The sequence below is a fragment of the Halichoerus grypus genome, chromosome 11 (genome assembly GCF_964656455.1).
Source record: "Halichoerus grypus chromosome 11, mHalGry1.hap1.1, whole genome shotgun sequence".
Lineage (NCBI taxonomy): Eukaryota > Metazoa > Chordata > Mammalia > Carnivora > Phocidae > Halichoerus > Halichoerus grypus.
In genome coordinates, this window is record NC_135722.1 from 19,856,621 (window position 1) to 19,880,177 (window position 23,557).

The 23,557-nt window shown below is 37.8% G+C and overlaps 1 protein-coding gene across 26 annotated transcripts in view; it reads left to right on the forward strand.

Moving 5' to 3' along the window:
• Positions 1 to 23,557, forward strand: part of LRRC4C (leucine rich repeat containing 4C) — a 1,180,850-nt gene that overhangs the window by 473,337 nt on the left and 683,956 nt on the right. For 24 of the 26 annotated variants that reach the window (XM_078058151.1, XM_078058147.1, XM_078058155.1 and 21 more), the window contains one exon: positions 11,724 to 11,805. The gene's annotated coding sequence lies outside the window, so the exon portion shown is untranslated. Of the gene's footprint in view, positions 1 to 6,315; positions 6,377 to 11,723; positions 11,806 to 23,557 lie in introns of those variants that run through there. The other 2 variants (XM_078058171.1, XM_078058167.1) reach the window with 2 other exon arrangements.

Consider the following 23,557-nt stretch of genomic DNA (forward strand, 5'->3'; position numbering starts at 1 on the left):
ACAAGCATTAGTCAAAAGCCAAGTGTTGTTTAAAGGGTAATATATGAGCCAAGATTACCAAGACCAGAGAAATAGCCTTGACTTATGCTCCAAAACTATCCAAAATGATCTTTCCTGGAGCATAATTTCAGGGGAAAAAATGATCAAGTGATGGGATCTAACCTATCAGGTGTTTGTAGAATCATCCAGGAATGGAGAGCCTGCTTGGGAGTCTCCCCCTTGCATGGCTACACTTTCCAGAAGTGCAGGAGAAAGGGAGCCACTTCAGGAACCCATGTCACTTCCCCAGCAGAGAGGTTTTAGGAGTCAGAGGTCCTAGCTAAATCGTCTAAAGCAGACTTTTTTTTAACAGAGTCAGCAAGCTTCAAGTTATTTCAGCCTGTGAGTTTCTTAATGCCAGAGGCAATCTCTGCCTGCTTTCCAATGAAACTGAAAAAAAAAAAAATTGTATCTGTTTTGCAAGTCTTGCAGATTTATAAGTTTTTGTATTGAAGGTGAGCCCCCTGATAAGATTGTTCAACAAAATTATTCTTGAATATAAAAATCTCACAGTTGATAGATGAAGATAAAATATCGTCTCCTCAAGCTGTATGGTCCAAATCTATTGCTGAAGCATCTGTGAATGGTGAATATTTCTAGCTTTTCTTTGTCTTAATAAGAACATTAATAATGAAAACTTCAACCCTTCTTGGCCTAATATAAGATATTCCCTTTGTTTACTGATTGAATTATCTTCAGATAATCTGTTGATTTTCCAAGTCATTCTTTACTGTTCATCCAAGGGGAACTAAAATTTGTGGAGTAGCTAATAGGTACTAGACACAATCATGAGTGTTCACAGTTAGTACTTAAGGCAACCTTAAGATAATGCTATTTCGGCTAAGGGAACTGAAGTTTGATGAGGTTAAGCATTTTCCCTAGTAAGAAATGTGCCAGAACTTCAGGCCATTCTTTTCTCTCAAAGGAAAGATGAAGAAGAGGGGAGGAAGCTGCATGGATGAGGGCCTTGTGCCTAAACTCTACAGACCTGACCCAGTAGGTCAGTTTTTCTTGGGTTTGATTACCTGTATCAAGACTGCTCTTTATTGGGAGTGAAGTATATTCCTTGTTAGAATGAAAAGACTAATAATGTATGTTAACATTCCAAAGACTTCTGCCTTCATCATGTTCACACCCACTCTGTTCATACCCCCCTCCTCCCACCATCACCAATTGAAGCCAGTTTCAAATGGTGGAACCCAGATTATATCAGAATCTATATGATGTCTGTCATATCCCATTTAAATGAATTGGATAAAACCTCTCTTGGGTCTAAACAGGAAGTTTTAGGGGAGCCTGGGTGGCTCAGTCGGTTAAGCGGCTGCCTTCAGCTCAGGTCATGATCCCAGGGTCCTGGGATCGAGTCCCACATCGGGCTCCCTGCTCATCGGGGAGCCTGCTTCTCCCTCTGCCTGCCACTCTCCCTGCTTGTGCTCTGTCTCTCTCTGACAAATAAATAAATAAAATCTTAAAAAAATAAATAAATAAACAGGAAGTTTTGTTTCAGTTGTCCCTAATTCTGTTTTAAAGCCTCCTGATAATACAGGGAAACCCAACCATAGCCCACAAGTGAGCTCTTAGAGTTGCATTTTCCTTGGCAGGTAGATGGTTTTGCTTCATGCTGGAATGGAGGGTAATGGAGAATAGTGGTTAAGAATATGGGTTTTGAAGTTAGGCAACTGAGAATTGTAATCTTGTACAGTCCTTTGTGTGGTTGTGAGCAGTTATTTAAACTCTTCAAGCGTCGATATGTTCCTCAACACTTGGGGAGAAAATAGCCTGGCTGCAGAGATGTGGTGAGGACAGAATGTTACAAGTGTGCACAGCTCTTGCAGAACAGCTAACACTCAGCTGCTGAGCATTTCCTCCTCCCAAGGAGTCAGCTGAGACTTTGCACGTATCAGCTCATAGAGAACAGCGCCAGGAGGTAGATGTGATCTTGTTGCCATTTTACACTTAAGAAAGCTGAGGTTTACAGAAGTTTATATAAAACATGACTCTAGTTACATCGTGACGACAGGGTGTGGATGTAAGTTTATGTCTACTGTCGATCTGTGAACACTTAAGCACTCATGTCACCTTGAAGTAAGGAGATGTGTAATTCGTGATATAGGGAATTAGTAATAGAGGCTCTGGCTTGTTAAAAGACTTGTTTATGGTCACATGGTTGGTAAAGGGTGGAGTCAGGATTAGAACCCAGGTCTGTTTGATACTTCCTTGTCTTCACTACTGTTATCTCCCTCTGCTTCACCTCCTGGAACCTCCATCTGAATATACTCGATACATGATGGGACTATTTCTACAATGCAGTACCCCTATTGTCTCTGTCCAGCATTAACCCTTCAGTGACTCCAAATTACCTACAGAGTAAAATCAAATATCTTTGTAGAACTTACCTGACTCTACTTGGTTGGAATCCTGCCTCCTTCTCCCTCTCACCTCTTGGTGCACTGCCTGCTACCTCCCTTGGGTGTATCCTACAGCGTAATGCACTGCTCCTAACTCCCCCACACTTGTCGTGGTGTTTTAGGTCTCTCTGCTTTGCTTCACGCCTGGAAGGCATTTACCCATCCACGTTGAGACCTCATATTCATTTTCAAAACCTTTTCTGAAATCCTGGTCCACAAGTAACACAGACGCCTCCCATGGTGGTGTCCATCATGATTGATTGGCAGCCCTAACTGCTGCTTTCAGTATTCACCAAAGCTCTGGCTACTAGGCTACATTGCCCCTGGAGTGCTCCCAGCCAAGGACTGCTACTAGCTCAGGTCTATTTCGGTGAAGCACAGGACTCCCCTCATGGGGAACTCTAGCTCAGGGATGTCCCATTGGCCTAGTGAAATCCTTCCTGAAACTGCAGCACTTCTAGACTCTTTCCATCCAAACTTCTGTCCTTCCATCTCCTTTCCCTGTGTCAGACTTCTGCCATATTCTGAAAGCTGCCTTTGTTGCTACTGATCATTCACCCTTTATCCTTCACAGATATTTTCCCCAATAAATTTATCTTATGTCTGTTTCCATCTTGATGTGTGCTTCTTGATGGACCTGAACTAACATACCCATGGGGGCGCCCTTCTCTATCCTGTACATATACCATCACAAACAAAACAGTCACATTTATGACTTATTTCTCTTTCCTAATTAGATGGTGATGGCAGTAAAATCAGGGAAAAAACCATTTTATTACATCATTTATTTTTAGTACTTAACACATTTCTTGGTACTTAGTGGATACTTAATAAGCACTTGGTTAAATGAGTGCTAAAAGTATGATCTCATCTAACATGAGTTTATTTAGGTCAAAACAAGCAAAAACTACATGTTTACTTCTCAGTTAATACCGCCAACCAATGTGGAGATACCTGGAAGTTAGCTTAGGGTCACTAATGCTAGGCTTGTGTTTCAGAGTATTACCATGTGGCTTCTATATATGCCCAAAATATTTTCTTGAGTTCAGATGAGTTTTCGTGCTTATGAACTTAATTTAACTAAACTGAAATCTTGAAATCTCACTGAATATCTCTCATCACTAAATGAAGCAGCCTTGATTAATCACTCTAAGCATTTCAAAATATTCTGTCAGTTAACCTATATTTAACATAAGCATCTGTAAAATCTATATGAGAGCATTCATTAGAAGGAAAGCATATTCTTGGAGAGCTATAAAATCAGATAGTAATTCTTAATATTTCAAGTGAGGAGTAGGGTATAGAATATTTCTATTTATTACTAGCAAATCTATTACAAATCTGCTCTAATCCATACAATGATAAAACTTATTTTTTGTCAGGTAGGCTTATATATTTAAATATATAAATAGACTTTATATATAAATTAAATAGTCTATTTATAATTGAATTTTCTCTTCACATAAAATTACACTGGTTTGGCAACCTAACTCTGAAATACTATGTCATTGCTTGATACCAGCCAATTCTACTATTTATTTCTCTCCATTTTTCACACTTTGGATCTCTGTTAGTTTTTTTTTTTCCATGTGTGATCTCTTAAATATGGTTTGTGCTGCTCTTGCACTGTGGATGATGATAATAATAAACATCACTTACTAAGTATGTAGTATATGCACCGAAAATTATGTGTTAAATGCTATTATCCCCATCTTTCAAACGAGATACTAAGGATCGAAGAAGTAAAATAATTTGGAAGGCTACTGCCTTATCAGTGCTTTGAACACAGATCTGCTTGAATTTTGGACTAATCTTAGTACAGTTGTTTAGTATTTTGACTATAAGGTTTTAACATTATCTATTGAATATGTTTTAATATTAAAAGCATATAGTGATTTTCTAAGAACCTTGAAGTTTTTCTAGAAGCAAAAGAAACCACTTGGGTTTTAATACAAAGGAAAATAATACAATTTGTTATGTGCTTAAGTAACATGTGGAAAGTGGATAGTGTGAAAGATGTAAAGGATGTTAGATGAAGCTAGAAAAGGAGAGGCCCGGAAGCCAGTTATTGACAAGACTTAGCGGGAAGGGATTAAGCTCTAATCTGAGAATATAGGCAAGGGTATGGACAGGCGGGGAAGATTGGAGAAATACTTCTAAACTCAGTGACCCAACAGTGTATGAACTATGGGCCTTTGGTCAAATTGTTTAGCCACAATGAGTCTGTTTACTCCTCTGTAAAATGGAGATAATAAAATCTATTTCAAAGTGTCATCATGAGCTTCAAATAATAGTATATTAGCATGTATTTGGATGGTACATGCTACGCATCTAGGTGCTTTTCTAAGTACTATAAGTACCAAGAATTTATTTATCAGAGCTTCAGTAGTGAAGTACTATCATTATCACAGGTTTATAGAAGTCAGGAAACTGAGGCACAGTGAGGCAAAGGAAAAAGTAATGGAGCTGTGGCAATATAAGATTAAAATAATGGCATATATTATATATCTGATATACAGTCGGTGCTTTATAAATGCCCGCAATTAACCACCTGGATTAATGTCCTTGAGAGGTAGAACCAAATATGACTCATTTCTGTAACAGGGTAATCTAGCACTTGGTGTGAACTAAACTGATTGGATCCTCATGGACGCAGTTCAGGTCCTGTTCTTGTGCTGGGAATAAATACAGTGGTGAAATAAACATGCTCCCGCCTTCATGAGTTTTTTTTTTTTTTTTTTTTTTTTTTTGGTTGGAACAGATGTTCTGATGACTAGGTGATTGAATGAAGGAAGCAGAGTTGGAAAACTATTTCTAAAGTATTTTCTGCAACGTATTTTTTTTCTGGAAACATTTGCTCAAAAAGCTGCCACAAGAAGAAGACTCTGCAACCTCTCTTTACTGCATTTTCAGTGAGGGCTAGGGGAATAAATTTGCTCCAGATTCTTTCATGAGCTCTTTCCCTTTTCACAGAGTTAACTTTAAACTCTGGGCTGTTACATGTCCAGTCCTAGCTACAAACTAGCTTCTTCTTTTCTGGTAAATCCTCGGCTCTTAATATAGTGCCTAAAACAGCGAGCACTCAATGTGTGTTGAATGAATGGATGAGTGAATGAATAAATAAAGGCAATTTTTTTTACCTTGTAGACCATTCATTCCTTACATAGATTAAGATGATTTCCCAGGAAAAATTGAGTATTTAAGAATTAATTACTAACTGGCATGTGCGCTAGGGTTTATGGTTGTACAGAGAAGATATAACAGTTTGAAAATGGTTCTTCAGAGTCACTTATAACAAGCATTGAGAAGATAATTTTGGCTATGTTTATGTGGGCACCAAAACCACAGCATTTCTTTGAATTTTGGAATTACCATTATGCCATCTTTGGTGTTTTTTTTTTAAATTAAATCTCACTTTCAAAATTCATGTCATGAACAATTTTGTAAAAACATTAATGCTCAGTATAAATGTGTCACTCAGTGTTACATCATGCCCAACAAATCATGAGAAAACTTTTATGTGTCCCTCCACCTCATTCTTCTACATGGACACATATATAGCACATACATAATTATAGCATATATGCTATTTAGAAATTTCCTTTTTTTCACTTGATATTGTATCTTAAGTGTGTTTTTACAGAACTATGTAATTATATAATTATCATTTTATATCTGGATGATATTCTATTGACCCCAACCCTACGTGGCTGCCCACCCATTCACCTTCAGTAGAGTTGTGCAATTTCATCAGTTCCAAATTGTGTCTAAACACATGCATTTGTAAGATACAGTCCTTACATTATATCATCTTCTAGTTGGAAAAATGCTTGAAATTCATACAAATAAATAATTCTTTCCATTTAAGGGTGAAGATACAAAAACTGTGAGGGGGCAGTAGGAAGCAGAGTAGCCTGTTAGGAAGAATGGTGAGTGCCAAGTAGATGTGAATTGTATTATCTGGGACCATCACTTAATTCCTTTGTACCTCAGTTTCCCTGAGTCTGTCTCACCTAGATTGTATTTTTAGGGAAGTCATGTTTACCTGCCTAAGATATCCTACCTGCCTCAAACTAGCCATTGGGATTTTTAAACCAATCTACATAACACAGAATCAAAATCAATCATGTAATGCACTTAGCCTGATAGTGAACATAATGTGTGTGTTCAACATATGCTACCTAGCGCTGTGATTATGATTATAATGATCTCTCCTTGGTACGGGACAGGTGTATTCTGAAACTGTCCTTTCGTTTGTTGTCAAGTAGAGTGAATTATCAGTAGGATTTCCTCACCCTTCTCTTGGAAATTTTTCCTGTGACAGTTGAGAATCATTGTCATGTTCTCATCCAGATGAGAAAGGTCAGAGAAGATTAAGGTATTTTTTCCCCCCTGCCATTATAGCTGTCTATCAGAAGGAAGCGAACTGTCAGAACTGGAGGAGGACCCAGGCCTGCTCATTTATCTTTGCCACCTTCTTCCAGCGCAAGAGCACTACTGATACAACATTCTCAAGTGATTCTTTTTAAGTGATTCAAGCAATATCAATTAGACTGGTATTTGTCATAACTCTTTTATTGGCTCTTGGTAATCCTAGAGTGAGTAACTGCCATTACTCTCCAACATTACAGTGAATCAGTTCACAGAAGCAATTACAAAGAAGAGTGAATTACTTTTGAGAATGCTTCTCAAATAAATACCATAAAGTAACCAGGTCCTAAAGAATGTCACCACAGTATCAGTTACTCCATTTTTTTTAACTCATTATTAGGCTTCTAGATACTCACTAAACTTCCTCAGGTGTAAAAGTGACTAGCTTTGGGGAACTCTGTTATATTGACTCCAATTGATATATTCTGGGAATGGCAACATGACTATAGTTAACAATATTGCATTGTGTGTCAGAAAGTTGCTAAGAGAGTACATTTTAAAAGCTCTTACCACAAGGAAAAAATTGTAACAATGTGAGGTTTTGGGTGTTAACTAAACTTATTGAGGTAATTATGTATATTGTGGCTAAAATCTTGTTTACCTTAAACTTGTACAATGTTATATGCTAATTATATCTCAATAAAACTGGGGAAATGATTTTGAATTAAAATTGGTTTTTGTAAACAAGCAAAAACCGAAACAGACCCACAGATACAGAGAACAAACTGATGGCTGCCAGAGGGGAGGGAGATGGGTGGGTGGGCAAAATGGGTGAAGGGGAGTGAGAAGTACAGGCTTCTACTTATGGAATGAAAAAGTCACCTGGATGAAAGTTACAGCATAGGGAGGGGCGCCTGGGTGGCTCAAACAGTTAAGCATCTGACTCAGGTCATGATCTCAGGGTCATGACACCAAGCCCTGCATTGGGCTCCATGCTTACTGTGGAGTCTGCTTGAGAGTCTCTCTCTCCCTCTCCCTTTGCCCCTCCCCCCACCTGCTTGCATGCTCTCCTAATAAATAAATAAATCTTTTTTAAAAAAGAAAGTAATAACATAGGGAATATAGTCAATGTTGTATGGTGCCAGATGGTAGCTATACTCGTGAGCATAGCACAATGTATAGAATTGTCAAATCACTGTGTTGGTCACCTGAAACTAGTGTAACATGGTGTGTCAACACTACTTCAATTTTAAAAAAAATTGGTTTTTGTATTGCAAAGCTACCTAGATTGACATATGTTTCACCACTTACTAGCTGTGTCCCTGTGCAAATTACTCAATCTCTCTATGCCTGTTTTCCCATTTTCTATGGAGATAATTATAGTAGCAACCTCACCGGCTTATTTGAGAATTAAATGAAATAATACAGGAAATCACTTAGAGTAGTACCTGATGTGTAATAAGTGCTCAAAACTGTCAGATATTATTGCTATCATTGTTAATTTTATTATTATAGGACATATTTTCCTTGCTCTATAAATCTGGCCAATATAAATCACTTATTTTTTAGATGTTAATAATAGTTATTATGGTCGAAAATGGCCTGAGCTCACCACAAATTAACTTTATGAACTAAGTCAGATCTCTGAAAATAACTGAAAAACATGAATGTGTAGATTGTAATACAATACACGATTTGTATCAGGATTGAAGTAAGACTCAACTATGTTGTATATTCAAGTTGTCATGTCTTATTTAGTGCCTTTTGATACTCAAATTACATTTTTTACTGATTGTTTCATTTTATTTACTCAGCTCCCTTGGGAAAGTGATTGAGCTAATGTTATTATGTTAGTCTTATTGCTAAGGATCTAGGACTCAGAATGAAGTTACACAAGCAAAATATGGTGAAACAGGAGGTGGACCTTAGGTTTTCTCACATCAAAAGAATAAACTCCTTCAACACAGTATATTTAAGCCCCTACCATGTATCAGCCATAATTCAAGGCACTAGAAGTACAGCAGTACATAAAATCAATGAAAATTCTTGCCCTCATGGAGTTGATTTGCTTTTAATGGGAAGAGAAGAATGATTTTTTAAACTTATTCTTTTAAAGATTTTATTTATTTATTTGAGAGAGGGGGAAGGGCAGAGGAACAAGTAGAGTCCATGCTGAGCACAGAGCCCTACATGGGGCTCGATCTCATGATCATGACATCATGACCTGATTGGAAATCAAAAGTCAGATACTTAACCAACTCAGCCACCCAGGTGCCCTGAAAAGAATCATTTTTAAAAGTCTATATGTGAAAGATGTAGTTTATCAGATGGAACAAGCACTTTAAAGAAAAATTAAGGTATAAACAAGGATAGACAGTACAAGGTGCTGGGTGTCCCTCTTTTAAATAGGGCAGACAAGGAAGTTTTACTGAAAAAAGTGAATGGATAGCAGTAAATACCCAGTGGGGGTCTGTAAGAGGTTCATCTGGATCAGCAGAAGAGAATTTCTTGGAGAGGGAACAGCAGAAGCAAAGCTCAAAGGATGAAACATACCTGGGATTTTTGAGCAAAAGCCAGGAGGCCATTGTGGTGTGAGCACAATGAACAAGAAGAGATGTCTGAGAGCTGACATGGGAGCAGATCATGTAGGATTTTGCTAACCTTTTGGTGATTTTGGTTTTTATTAGAACAAGATGGGAGCTACTAGAAGGTTTTGAGAAGAGAAGAGACTTAATCTGATTTATCTTTTAATAGAATTATTCTGGCTGCATTTTGAGAATAGACAAAAGGAAGAGATAGAATAAAATAAGAAGACTCCATTGCCAAAAACTTAAAACTACTTACAGTGGCTTGGACCAATATTTTAGAGGTGAAGATGGGGGAAAGTAGTCCTATTTTAGACACATTTGGGATATCTTTTGAAGTAAACACCAGTGAGATTTTTTAACATACTTGATATGGGGTGTGGAGGAAAGAGTAGAGGCAAGGTGACTCTGAGTGTTTTGGAATGAAAAAACAAATGGTAGAATGAAGTTGCCCTTACCTGAGAAGAAATTTTAGGAGGAGCAAATTGGAGCTCAGTTTTAGATATACTAATTTTAAATTGCCTATTAGCACTGTAAGTGTGTCTATCCAGTAAACAGTTGACTTAAGTATGGTACTCATGCAGAAGTATGGGCTAAAATAGAAATTTGGGTGTAAAGATACTTAGATTTTTATTTATTTATTTGACACAGAAAGAGAGAGTGAGAGAGAACACAAACAGGGGGAGTAGGGGAGGGAGAAGCAGGCTCTCCACTGAGCAAGGAGCCCGATGTGGGACTCCATCCCAGGACCCTGGGATCATGACCTGAGCCGAAGGCAGACGCTTAACTGACTGAGCCACCCAGGCATCCCTGGATGTAAAGATATTTAAAATAATAAGCTTGGATTAGCTCTTAAAGGGAGGTGGTCTAATAGAAAATAGGGGATGTTCAAGATGTGAGCCATGGTGCACTGTATTAGTACAAGGCTGGAAAAATGAGAAGAAACCCTCAGAGTAGCCTAGGAAAGTATAACAGATTAGGGAAGGAAAACTGGAGGGAATGATGCTTTGGAAGCCATGTAAATACAATATTTCAATTGAAAAGACATATCTGGTGGGTATAGTGTAAAGTCTTGACTGAGTATTATTACTAAATGCCTGATTTACACCAAGATAAAGTAAGAAGCAATTGTCCATTATATTTGAGTGTCCATTATGTGCACAGGGCAGATAGTGATTAAGGGAAAACCAACCAAACAACTTTCACAGATGAAACATTCTTCCTACCTTTAAAGCTCAAAGGCAGAAGGATAGAATTAAGAACCCTGCTTAGAGGTCTCATAATAAATGACAAAAAACACTCTGTGGGAACATGAATAAGATAGAGATTAAATTTGATAGACAGCTTCAGGGGGAAAAGGTCATATTTGAGCTGGGTATTAATGAGTTTTTTGGGGTAAGAAATGGGAATGGACAAATAATAATGACATTGCAGGCAGATAAGATCGCATGAGCAATGCCACAGAAGCAGGAAAAGGCAGAGCATGTTCAGGGATGAGTAATAAATTGATTTGCCTAAAATAGAGTGTGCAAAGAAAGAAGGGAGTAAATGGTAGTAGATACACCTTTTTGCCTTTATGGAACATCTTGGTCAACAGTCCAGTAGAAAGAAAAATTTGATAAACTAAATATTATGATTACTATCATTTCTAAAAAGCCTTTTATATTCTGGAAAACACCTGTCAACCTCCAAAATACAATAGCCAGTTATTTTACTAGCAAGATGAATTTATTCGAGAATAGCAGAGGAATTGTAATTCAGGACAGGCAAACTATGGTGAACTACAGACAAGTCTGAAGAGACAATGGGGTAATCAGCTTTAATTAGGCTTTAGGAGGAGATTGGGGAGGATTGTTTTGAACAAAAGTTCATTAGAGAGGAAAAAGTTTGAGCTTGTATTTGCCTCCCTGGCTGCAGGCAATGGTGAGCGTGTGGCTGCTGAGGCAGAAAGAGAACTTTCTTCTTTTTCTTAAAAGCAGGAGATGAAATTCCCATGTGAAAAATGGGCTTCCTTATGGAAATAATTTTCATCTTCCTTCATTTTGCTGGTTACACAGGCTTCAGGGAGTGGCACCCACACGAGAGCTCCCCCTTTAGGGCCTCTTGCCTCCATTGTAAATGAGCGTTCTTTGATTTATTCTCACAAACCTCAAACATGACATACTGTAAAATGAATATACACTTGGAAACCATAGAGAAATAGAAATTCTTCCCTGTGAGTTACTCTTTTCGGTAGCTTTTCACTCCCATACTTTTTGCTTGGGCTGTTTTCTAACTTCCTTAAGTGTAATGTTGTGTTTTAATTACATCTCTTTCCTAGAAATGGTTCTCTGTCCTGCAAGGCTGCAGGATCACCCAGCGAGAGTGGGACCAAATCAACTGGAACACCCGACACACTGAAGGTATTTGAGTACCACATTAACAGCTTTTAAAACATGAGAAAAAGTATCTTGTATGTGATTTAAAGTGCCTTGGAGTCAGCTGTGAATTAATGTGCCTAATTGCTGGATCCTTAGTATGGGTGAGCTCTCACTGGTACGGCGAGGTTTGCGTGTGCACCTGTGACAGAGCTTGATTTTCCCTCAAAGCACACACATTGCCCTTGTACCTGAGACCACTTTGTCTCTCGTAACTGCTCTGCTTCCAGTAAAAGTTGGAAAGCCTGCTTTCTGACAGCGACTGCACGTGTTCCCACCTACTCCCCTCTCTGACTCCTGCTGTACTCTCTATTTACCCTCCTTTTATCCTTCTGTCCTTCTGGTCCCCCAGACACCATGCTGAGCTTTATTTGCCTCCCTGAACTGGAAGTCAGCCAATTGTACTGGGTTCTCTCTTACCGTTCTGTTCTCTCTCAACCTTATCCCCTGTTATACTTCCTTAGCCAATTGCCGGAGTAATATTTACTTACGTTGTTATTGGAATATTTTATGGATCTTTCACCAGATCAAACGCCCCATGCAGGCAAGGATCCTGCCTGTTTGCTGACACATCGGTTAGTTACTCACCATTTCCATGCTGCCTGACCCTACTGGTCCCCAGTGGGATTTGACCACTTAAAGTGTTCCCACACTTTCATGGTTATTCAAAATATCTGTGCTTCTAGGACTCATATCTTTCCCAGACTTGCTCAGTTTCAGATAAAAAAGCCTCCTGCTTTCTAGGAGAGATAAGGCTATCTGATGTGAACATCACTAAATTTTTCTTCATTGGACCTTAAAATATCTCTGTTTCTATCTGTAGTGTATTTCTTGTTTCCCAAAATAACCTCTTACATTAGATTTTAATCCCAACACTTTCCATTTTTTTTTACCAACTTTATTAAATCAGCTATTCCTCCCCGATTTGCATCTCTCCATTTTCCTGGTTCCTTCCACACAGACAAAAACCAGACATATATATGTTGCCCCTATCATGGAAAAATTCAACCAACCAAACCAAAACAAATCTCTTTCATCTCACTGTTCTCAGTTTTTCTCCCAACTTAGCTCCTTTTAACCATTCAGACTTCCTTACAGAACTGTCATTGTTCTTTGCCAAGTATGGTAAACTCCACAAGAGAAGGGGTTCTTTTTATTCTGTTGTGCCATATATTTCCAGTATCTGGCACAATATCTAAGATGGTAAGGGCTCAATGATTAAATGAGTTATTTTTAGCTACCCTTTCACTTCCCACTCTCTACCTGAGTGTTAAAATTTTGCTTCAAGCACTGCTTAAATTACTCTCACCACAATAGTTCCCTTTTCTGTCATTCAATCCATGGTCATATTGCAAATACTTCTCTTACATACTAGATCATAATCTGTCTTAATTCTTATTAACTATATATGCCTCATCACTTCCTCAGCAACTCAGGAGGTCAGGACAATAATTTGGTTATTTCTTTAGCTCTCACATCTCTTAACAAAGGACTTGCCAGTTAATAATTATTACTGAGTTGAATTAATACTTTAAGCCTTAAAGGATCCTTTAACATTGTGCTAACCACATTAGTATTACCTTTGATAAAATATTTTGTCCCAGAAATAAAACTATGAACATGAAATAAGATAGCCTTTTAAAAACCATTTCAAATCATTAAAATAATTTTTTAAAAATGCTATGCTGAATGAATCATGATATATGTGCTTTGTATTTATGATCCTTGCATTTAAATAATTAGAATTATCTATCCATATATACACATATGCATGCATAAAAATGTGGTTGTGACCACTTGCTAAAAGAACAACCATTGATTACATCATTTCCAAGAGAATAAAACCATAAAATCCTCTTCTGGGTCCTTTAAATGTACCCAATAAGTGCCCACTAGATAGAAAATCCTCAAGAAACTGTGTTAGATACCTGAACAGACTTAGGAATTACTCCACACTCACTTTCTCTCTGTTTTCCTGTTTGTCTTTCCAAAATAGGTTCTCATGTTTTTCCCTGTTTGCTTCTCCTCTTCTTCTAACTCATGTGGATCAGCAGCCTGAGTTGAGTATATTTTCCCCGGGTCCAATCTTCTAAGACTCCTTTTTGAAATACTGTTTCCATTATTACCTACAGGCTGCCTGCACTGAAACCCATGGATTAAATTTTCTCCACCATGCACCTTCCTCAGGCCTTAGGAGACCTTAGGAGTCTCTGGAAAGGAATCAGGCAAAACCAAAGTGATTGTTTGGTGGCTTGTGGGCTAAATAATTTATTGTTTAATTAACTTTTCTATTTTCTCATTAGCTGTAATTTTATGTAAAGAGAAATCATTTATTTAAGAAAAGCATGGTGGATTTAATTTGTTTTTCCCCCAGCAGAAAGTGGCCCATGTGCAGACTTAAAATTTGAATTCTTTGCTTGTGTCATACTCACTCATAGGATCACTGTTTATCATAGGGGAGTCTGCAAAATCTAAATAATTCCCAAAGCAAAAACATTTTAAAAATCTAGAATCATTAACAATTAAGAGGGACCCATAAAGACTTAATGTGGGAGGTCTCTCAGTTTGTAACTCAGTGACGTGGATGACTATGGTCTATGCCTCTTCTGTAACTACTTGGCGCATGCATTAGGCTAATCCCTGCAACCCTGAACGTACAGGATATATCACAGACACTAACCTACAAGAACCCCAATTTACTCTCTGGGCTCCATGTAGTTGTTTAGTTGGCTTTCCTTTGTTTACTCGTTTTATGCTGCCCTCTGCTCTGGAGACTGACCTGCAGATGCTAGATCAGAAGGCTCTAGTCCCTTTTTTGGCCAAAGGAGAGCACCACCTAGAGATAATAAAAAGGAAAAGTGAGATCAAGGTACTCTGTAGGATCCCTTTCTGCACGTTTATCTAAGATTGGCCAGATCCTTCAGCCACAGATCTGTTTCCATCAAAGCTACCTTCCATGGGTGAAACCTGTGGACACTATTTACATGAACAGCTTCCCCACCTACTTCCTTCTGACCTAGAGGTATTAATAACTCCTTTTGTCTTACTACCTCAGAGCCCTGCATCCCTACGTTCTGGGTACCTCTACATCCTGGGTACCTCTTTGTAAATAACCCCCTTTAAACTTAACTCTCCTTGAATTACCTTCATCTGAACATGCCAGATATTTCCTATCAGGAGCGTGTTATAATGTCTCTCTTTGAGATTTTTTAATTACTGTCATATTGACTATAAGTCTGCAAAATTGATCACTAATAGTAGCAAGCAACAAATTAAATGTAAATATTTAGATAATAGTCATGAACTACATGTTAATACAAAAAGAAGTCTTGGGAAAATACGAGAAAATATTGCCTTAGCCATGTTTGTCATTTCCTTCCATACATTGAGATTGGCCCCTAAAACACATTCTGGAATTGAATTATTAGAAGGTGGTACCATTTCCTCTGTACTTTTCTTTTTCCCAATGGATGGATAGCATTGAATTTCTGCTGAACCTACCAGGGTTATAAATCGAACTTTCACCCATTTAATTTTTCCTTATAAAAGTGTTAGGAGGTAATTGACTGATATGGCCAGTAGTGGAACTCTTTTAAAAGACCTTGATAAAGCCATTAGTTTTGTGGTGTGGGTGCCCCTATTTACCAAAAAAACAAAAAAACAAAAAAGAACAAACCACAAAGGAAGTCTTGGCTATCTTGGTATTCGCATTTAAAAAGTCAGAGATTTTTTTTTTTAATGTTTTGCTATTTATTTATTTATTTTGTATTTTTAAAGAGGAGATGTCTCAAAGCAACAGAATTGGATCTTTTCCAGCTGAGAAGAATTCAAATGAGAAATATGCCTTTTTGTTCAAATACACAAATTACCCTCTGAACATTTTTAATGTCTGTATTAAAGGAAAGAGGCAGTTCTTAATATTAAACTTAGTCCTATATCTAATCACCGACCAAAATATTTCCACAGCATTTGAGTGTTTGAAATTTGTTTTCTGCTTTAAAATTATAAAAGATTATAGAGTTTGAGAAATTGAGAAAAAAAAGTTTATAACTCTAACCTAGAACTATTATAATTTTTGTACATTTACATCATTTTAATATAGTTTTAATCTTAAGGTATAAACAGTATTCACATCTATAGGCCAAGAATTTTTCTGAATTACTATATACTTTTATAATAATTAATTTTAGATATCTTTAAGAAAACTATTTGTCACAGAGTAAGTGTTGAATAGGAGCTTTTATTTAATGAAACAGATACTTGGTGCAGTTTTAAAAAAAATAGACGCTTCCGTTATAGTGGCATTCACTGATAAGCACCTACTTCCATATTGTGAATTAGCAAATTCCACAAGTTTTAAGATGCACATATTGCTTTCAAAATTTCCCAGTGTGTGTGTATGTGGTCCTATTGGACCACACAAATTTTATCCCTCTCTGTATTAACTTTGGTACTCTATCTGCCTGAAGATTTTGCTGCCTATTAGAAGTTGGACTAATGCCTGTGGGTATTGCCTTTCACCTATTCAAAAATGATCTCCTTTAAATGAAGGAATTGATCCGCTGTGCGTATGTGTGTGGAGAGAGAGAGAGAGAGAGAGAGAGAGAAAGGGAGCAGACTAGAGATTCAGGAAGATTTGCAGTTCTAGTACAAAGATAGACTGCAGTCAGAATTCCTTCCTGCTCTGGGAAAATCAACCTTTGTTCTATTAAGGCTTTGACTGGTTTGAGGCACCTGGGTAGCTCAATTGGTTAAGAGTCAAACTCTTAATTTTGGCTCAGGTCATGATCTTAGGGTCCTGAGATCAGGTCTGCATTGGGCTCCTCACTTAGCATGGAGTCAGCTTGGGATTCTCTCTCTCCCTCTCCCTCTGCTCCTCCCCCTCCTCGCTCATGTTCCCGCGCTCCCTCCCCTCCCAAAAAAATATATAAATAATTAAAATCTTTAAAAAAAAGGCTTTGACTGGTTGGGTGTGGCCTGCCCACATTGTGGAGGACAACAGGCTCTATTCAGTGTACACAGATTTAAATGCCAATCTCATCCAAAAGTCACCTTCACAGACACATCAATAATATTTGATCAAATATCTAGGTATTATGGTCCCATCTAGTTGACACATAAAATTAACTATCACAGAGTCATCTGAGTATTTGTTGACGAGAGTGAGGTAACACAACTTTGTAGCTTTTCTTTCTCCTGTGCACCATCCTCACACCTCTTTCTCTGATCTGCTTCTCCTGCCATCCTCTTTCACTTCTACTTATGCTTGGAATTTCCTTGGGTCCACCCAAATTCACTTTCCCACCCTCCAGGCTCCATGAAGTTTCATGACACTCAAGAAATTAAATGACTTCCTTTGACCAGTGTAATGTGACAGATGTCACTTCTGGCTGGAACTTTAATAAGCTAAGACAAAATCCGGCAAACTCTTTGTTCCTTAGCCTTGGTAACTATAAATGGTCTAGGGAGTATAAACTACCTAGAGGGTCCTCTGTCAACTTGCAATTGTTACCCAGTATGCACAACAGGGAACCCTCCCTGTTTTAAGCTACTGATGTCACTGGGTTGCTTCATAGTATAATTTGGCTTATTTTGCCAGAAAAAAAAAAATGTATAACAAGAGGAAAGTAAGGAAGAGATGTTATAGGAAATATGTAGAGCATAGAGTTTAGGTCAGAACAAATTGATATTGAATCCTGAGACTATTTCTTCCTAGTTGTGTTACCATGTTAAAAATGATTCCATCTCAGGGTGCCTGGGTGGCTCAGTTGGTGAGGCGGCTGCCTTAGGCTCAGGTCATGGTCCCAGGGTCCTAGGATCGAGCCCTGCATCGGGCTCCTTCCTCAGTGGGGAGCCTGCTTCTCCCTCTCACTTTACCTGCTGCTCTGTCTACTTGCATTCTCTCTCTATCTTTGTCAAATAAATAAATAAAATCATAAAAAAAAACCCAAAAAGATTCCATCTCTCTGATCGTCGGTTTTTAAATCTAAAAACTGAAGATACTTATGCATTTATTGAACTTCTACTATATGCCAGGCATTATTCTAGGCCCTGGGAGAATAAAGATGGATAAAATGGATGCTGAATATTTACAGGTCTATTGGTAATAGAATGTAACAGTAAATTCTTACTCCACATTCTAAAACACTGTAGATAGTTGATAAATGTTTCTGATTTCCTTTGAACACTTACTTTAATGTAGAAGGATCCTAACCTTTACTGTTAACGGTGCTGATAGCACCTGCTAACAGGTGGTTAAAAAAAGAAAGTCAAAGTCTAACTTGTTTTTCCTTTAATCAACATAAATGCCAAGAACCAGTCAGACTAGAGTTTTGCTAAATTGCATGTTTGCTTTGGCATTCAGTACAAATGCCAAATTCATCACAAGTCTCCAGGGGAAGAGATTACTTTCCAGCAGGCAGTCATGCTTTACTGGGGAGAATACCTCCTTTGCTTCTTCCCCATGACCTCTATATTGTACATTATGTTCTCTCCTCTTCCTTTGTCCTCAGTAAACATGACCCAGATAAGAACATAAATGGGCAACTAATAAATGGACAAACAAAAAGAGACAAGACATGTATGAAAAATATTAATGCTTATTAATGATAAAGAAAAATCAAAATAATAGAACAGAACAGCATCGCCATCTGCTATACACTGAATGTTGGTGTCCCCCCTCCCCAAAATCTGTATGTTGAAACCAAATCTTCAGTGTGATAGTATTTGGAAGTGGGGCTTTTGGGAGGTGCTTAAGTCATGAGTGTGAAACCCTCATAGTGGGATTGGTGTCCTTAAAAGAGCCCCCAGGGGCGCCTGGGTGGCTCAGTCGTTAAGCGTCTGCCTTCGGCTCAGGTCATGATCCCAGGGTCCTGGGATCGAGCCCCGCATCAGGCTCCCCGCTCGGCGGGAAGCCTGCTTCTCCCTCTCCCAATCCCCCTACTTGTGTTCCCTCTCTCCTGTCTCTCTCCCTCTCTCTGTCAGATAAATAAATAAAATCTTTTAAAAAAAAAGAGCCCCCAGTAAGATTCCTGGCACTTCAAGCAATGTAAGGACCCAGCAAAAAGACATATGTCTACGGACCAGGAGGGGGCTGTTCACCAAACACCAAACCTGCTGGCTCCTTGATCTTGGACTTCCCAGCCTCCAGAACTGTGAGAAATACATGTTTATTGTTTAAGCCACCCCATCTATGGCCTTTTGTTATAGAAGCCCAAATGGACTAAGATAGTATTCATCAAATTAGTTAATATTTAAACACTGAATGATTCCCTACATTGTTGATAAAAACTTTCTAGATTTAGCAAGGATGTAAAATACTCAAATTATGTGTGTTACTCCAATATTTTATTTGGGGTAATTGATTCAACTAAAATAGTGAAGGCTAGCACCCAACGTTATGAGCATGTTTATTCCAGCTCAGTTTCTAATAATATAAATTTGGATACAATATGCTTTTAACACTAGAATCTTGGTGAAATAAGTCAAGATCGATACCTACAAAGAAATACCATAGAAACTTTTTAAAAATCTTGCACACATACCTATTAAAAAGAAAACGTATCACAATAAATTGTTGAATAAAAAAATCATTGTAAATACGTTTTCTTTTTAATAGGAATGTAAATACAGAAAATACCCGAGTGAACATGCATCAGTGATAATGGACCTAATGTTTAGCGAGGGAGTATCCTGAGTGTTAAGGATCTTAAGAGCTTTTTTTTTTTTAAGAATACTCTGATATTTCTTAAATGAATATGCATTGCCATTGTACTAAATAAAATCAATAAATAAAGAAAGCCACAACAGGCATTGACAACTAAAGGGAGCTAAGAAAATGTGTATTTGTTGATAGCTGATCGAATTTGCATCACCAGTAAAAAACACAGAGGATGTTTTTTTTTTAGTCGCCAAGAAAGGCATCTCAAGTACACAAAGAAATGCTAGGTTCTTCCAAGAGTATCAAGAATACAAAATATATATGTCAATTCTGTACATGGTAAGTTAGAAATAAAAGGGATTCCAGCCCTTTTCTCCTTGGAATTATTCATTAGCTGGGTGATTTTTCCTAACCTGTTATTAAAGGCTCTTAGGACAGTTGAAAATGGATTAATAGCAAAGGGCATATTGATTAAAATGTAATTTCAATTATAACTAAGTGACGATTTTGCCTGCAAGTGGGAAGTACTCAGAGGCATCCTTTTGACATTTATATATAGTTCACTCTGGTCTTCCACACAGAACTTGATTTCCCCTGAATTACTGGGAGGAGAGGTATGTGTGTTAGACCACTCATTTTTTTTTTTTTTTTTAAGAGAAAGATGTTCTCTCAGAGAGAGGGACATCTTTTCATTTATTTTTAATACTTCTTTCTAAGGAATCAATGTAAATACTTTTTTTCTTTGTAAGTAGACATAAAGCATACATGACTTTAAACATTTGAAAGTTTGAAAGAGAAATGCACTAAAAAAATTTTGTAAACCCTGTAACTCGAGCAGTGAAATTAATGACTTCCCTTTTCTATTTAACTATCTAAGTTTTATGGTTTTTTTGTAGCAATTTTTGTGGTTTAAAATAGGAAGGACTTCCTTTCCAAAATTGATGGCATGTGAGTGATGAGGTATAATCTATCAGAATTCACTGCTACATCTGACCTCACAGAGAGACAGACAGACAGACAGACACACACACACACACACATCCTGTTGATTCTGTTTCTCTGAAGAACTCTGACTGATAGAGACTCTTGTTCCCATGCAGAAGCACATTTACTCCTTCCATAAGAGAAAACTCAGAGGAGACAACCAGTTGCTGTGTCCAGCTCAGAGTCTCAGACCCTAAAAGAGACCCTAGGGTCTCTTAATTGGGTCTGGCCGTGGAACTTCTTGGCCTGGAGATCTATGAATCTAAGGGAAAATTCTGTGTTCCTCTTACAGCTGAAAGGTAATGATCAAATGCTGATGGGAATAAACACTTCCTGAGGCTTAGATATTTTTTCTGATTAGGTATACTTCCACTCTGTTGGAGGGGTTGGCTCCTCTGGTTATGGATTCCCAGTCCATATTCTTTTGGTTTATCCTTTTGGTGGGGGAAGGGGAGTCTTCTTTTTTTCTTTTTTATCATTCTCCTTGGTCACATCTGAAATGCACCTGTGAGAATATGCTCTCCTAGGAGGGATGAGCAGCTTTTTTAACTCACCTTCTGCCCAGGGGTCTTTTTAAAATTTTAAGCATTTAGAGTCTTTTTCTCAAAAACTTAGTTGGCTCCTTACCCGTTTGACTGGTAGATTCCATGTGCTGCTAGCTACTCTAGTGGTACTTTTTATTTTGTGTTTCTTAGCTTTTGCTGTATTTCTTTAGTTTCTGACTCCAATTACTTCTTTCTCTTTCTAGGCTGAGTTATGGGCACCTAGGGAGGTCCTTTTAGGTTTCATCAGGAGAACCACTCCCTCTGCCTCTCATTCCACAGCAAATGTGTCTAATCAAAATGAATTACAGGACAGCTGGATCCTTACTCTGAGACACCTTAATCCCTTCAGGGCTTTTAACAATGGGTGTGATGGTCATACTTTTGATGACTATGTCTTGAGTTTTAGTGGACTTTGCCCCTGAAGGTATTGCTTTATATTTTATGCTATAAGTCCCTGAATCCGTTGACTGTCTTTATTCTCTTTAACTACTAACTATATGCTGGTTAATTATTTTCTGAGCTCCTCTCTCTTTTTTTTTTTTTTTCCTTTTTCCTGGTACTTGCCAAATACAGACAACACAAAAGATTAACATTCTATATACTTATTTTGCCCTAAAGATACAAGTTTATTATTTCTCTGGAATGATTCCCAACTTAGAAGAAGTAACATCTTCATCAAATGCTTTGCCATTACATAAGACAGGTTATCATTTTCTCACTTAAATAATTTGTTCATTATTTGCATCTGTTAAGCCATGGTCACACATTTTAGGTCTTGATATGGCAGCATTCTACTTCTAGGTATCAAGCTCTTTATGAATCTGACTAGGATAGTTTGGTAAAAACAACTTTCACCTGTCTGTGGCTAGAATAACAAAGGATTATTGTTGTTGTTGTTGTTTTTTAACTTACACTGTATGTGCATGGTAGATCTGCACTATTCCCTGTCTTTCTTATTCATGACTGCAGGCTGAGGGAAGTTTCATTTCTATGCTTTCATGATTGCTGAGGAAAGATAAACAGGAACGTGAAAATTACACACAGACTCTCAACCCTTCCACCCCAAAGTGACATGCATTCCTTCTCCTCATGTGTTATTGAACAAAGCCATGAATGTGGCCACATTTAACTCAAAGGGATAGGAAAGTGCAATCCTGGCATATGTCTGGAGGGAAAACTAGAAATATTGAGTGAATAATACTAATGGTTGCCACATTCTTGTACTCACCACTCCTTTATTTTTGAGAATGCCAGACTCAGATCTCCAAGAGGGCAACGTCATTTTTCTTGGAAAATTAATGAACTTGAGCAATTGAATTGATGAAATTGAATTTTTTTTTATTATTTTATTTTATTTATTTGACAGCGACAGAAATAGCGAGAGCAGGAGCACAAGCAGCAGGAGTGGGAGAGGGAGAGCAGGCTTCCTGCGGGGCAGGGAGCCCGATGTGGGACTCGATCCCAGGACCCTGAGATCATGACCTGAGCCGAAGGCAGCTGCTTAACTGACTGAGCCACCCAGGCGTCCTGAAATTGAATTATTTTAAGAATTAATGAACTGCCAGGAACTATCCTATGGCAGTAACAGTGAAGATTCACCAAATTCAGGACTTTCACTTTCCATTAGCAATATTCTTCTTCCTCTGCTGCAAACATATTCACATGAGTTGTAAACACTGATCACACAACTCCACAAAACTAGTAGCTGTGGTTGAAGAAATGGCTTATTCAGTGTTAGGACAGATGAGGAAAGTCAATCATTTTCTGGGAGCCAAATATATTCTTATCATACAGTACAATAAGTTTTCATGGAAATGATATTCATTATCTCTATTCCAAAAATCTGAAAGCTTTTATGATGTGATGGTGGGTGTGGGGAGAAAAGGAAGGGGAGGGAAGAAAGGAACGAAAAGGAACGAAAGGAGATGGAGAGAGACAAAAGAGGCTTTTATTGTTCTTAATTTTGAATCACATATATCTACCTTTTTTCTCCCAAATTAAGAATAAAATTACTTTGCCATATACAGAACTAGTCTGCAAAGTATCTGATAACCAAGACTATTCCCAAACTTTGAATTTGCTGTACTTAATGAAATGTTATGCCATTTGTCTTTAGCAAGCATGAAGGAGTGAGTTTATTGTAGGTTTGTGTGGAATAGCACAAAATAGAGGACTCAGAAATGCAATTCTGGCTTGTAAAGAATCTATAATTTATTGAACTATATCCCCCTCAGAGCACTGGTACTAATTTACAGGGATCCAGCCTGTATTAGTTTTTCATTGCGATGTAGTAAATTAACACAAATTTAGTGGCTTAAAATAACCAAGTTGATATCTTAAAATTCAGTGTGATTGAAATCTGACACAGGTCTCACTGACCTAAAATCAGGGTGTTAGGAAGTGCATGTCATCCTGGAGGGTCCATTTCTTTGCTAATTAAAATTCAGTTGCTTGAAGTTGTAAAACTGAGGTCCTTTTTCTTTGCTGCCTGTCAGCTGAGGGTCACTCTCAGCTTCTAGAGGCCATGAATTCCTTAGCTCATGGCTGT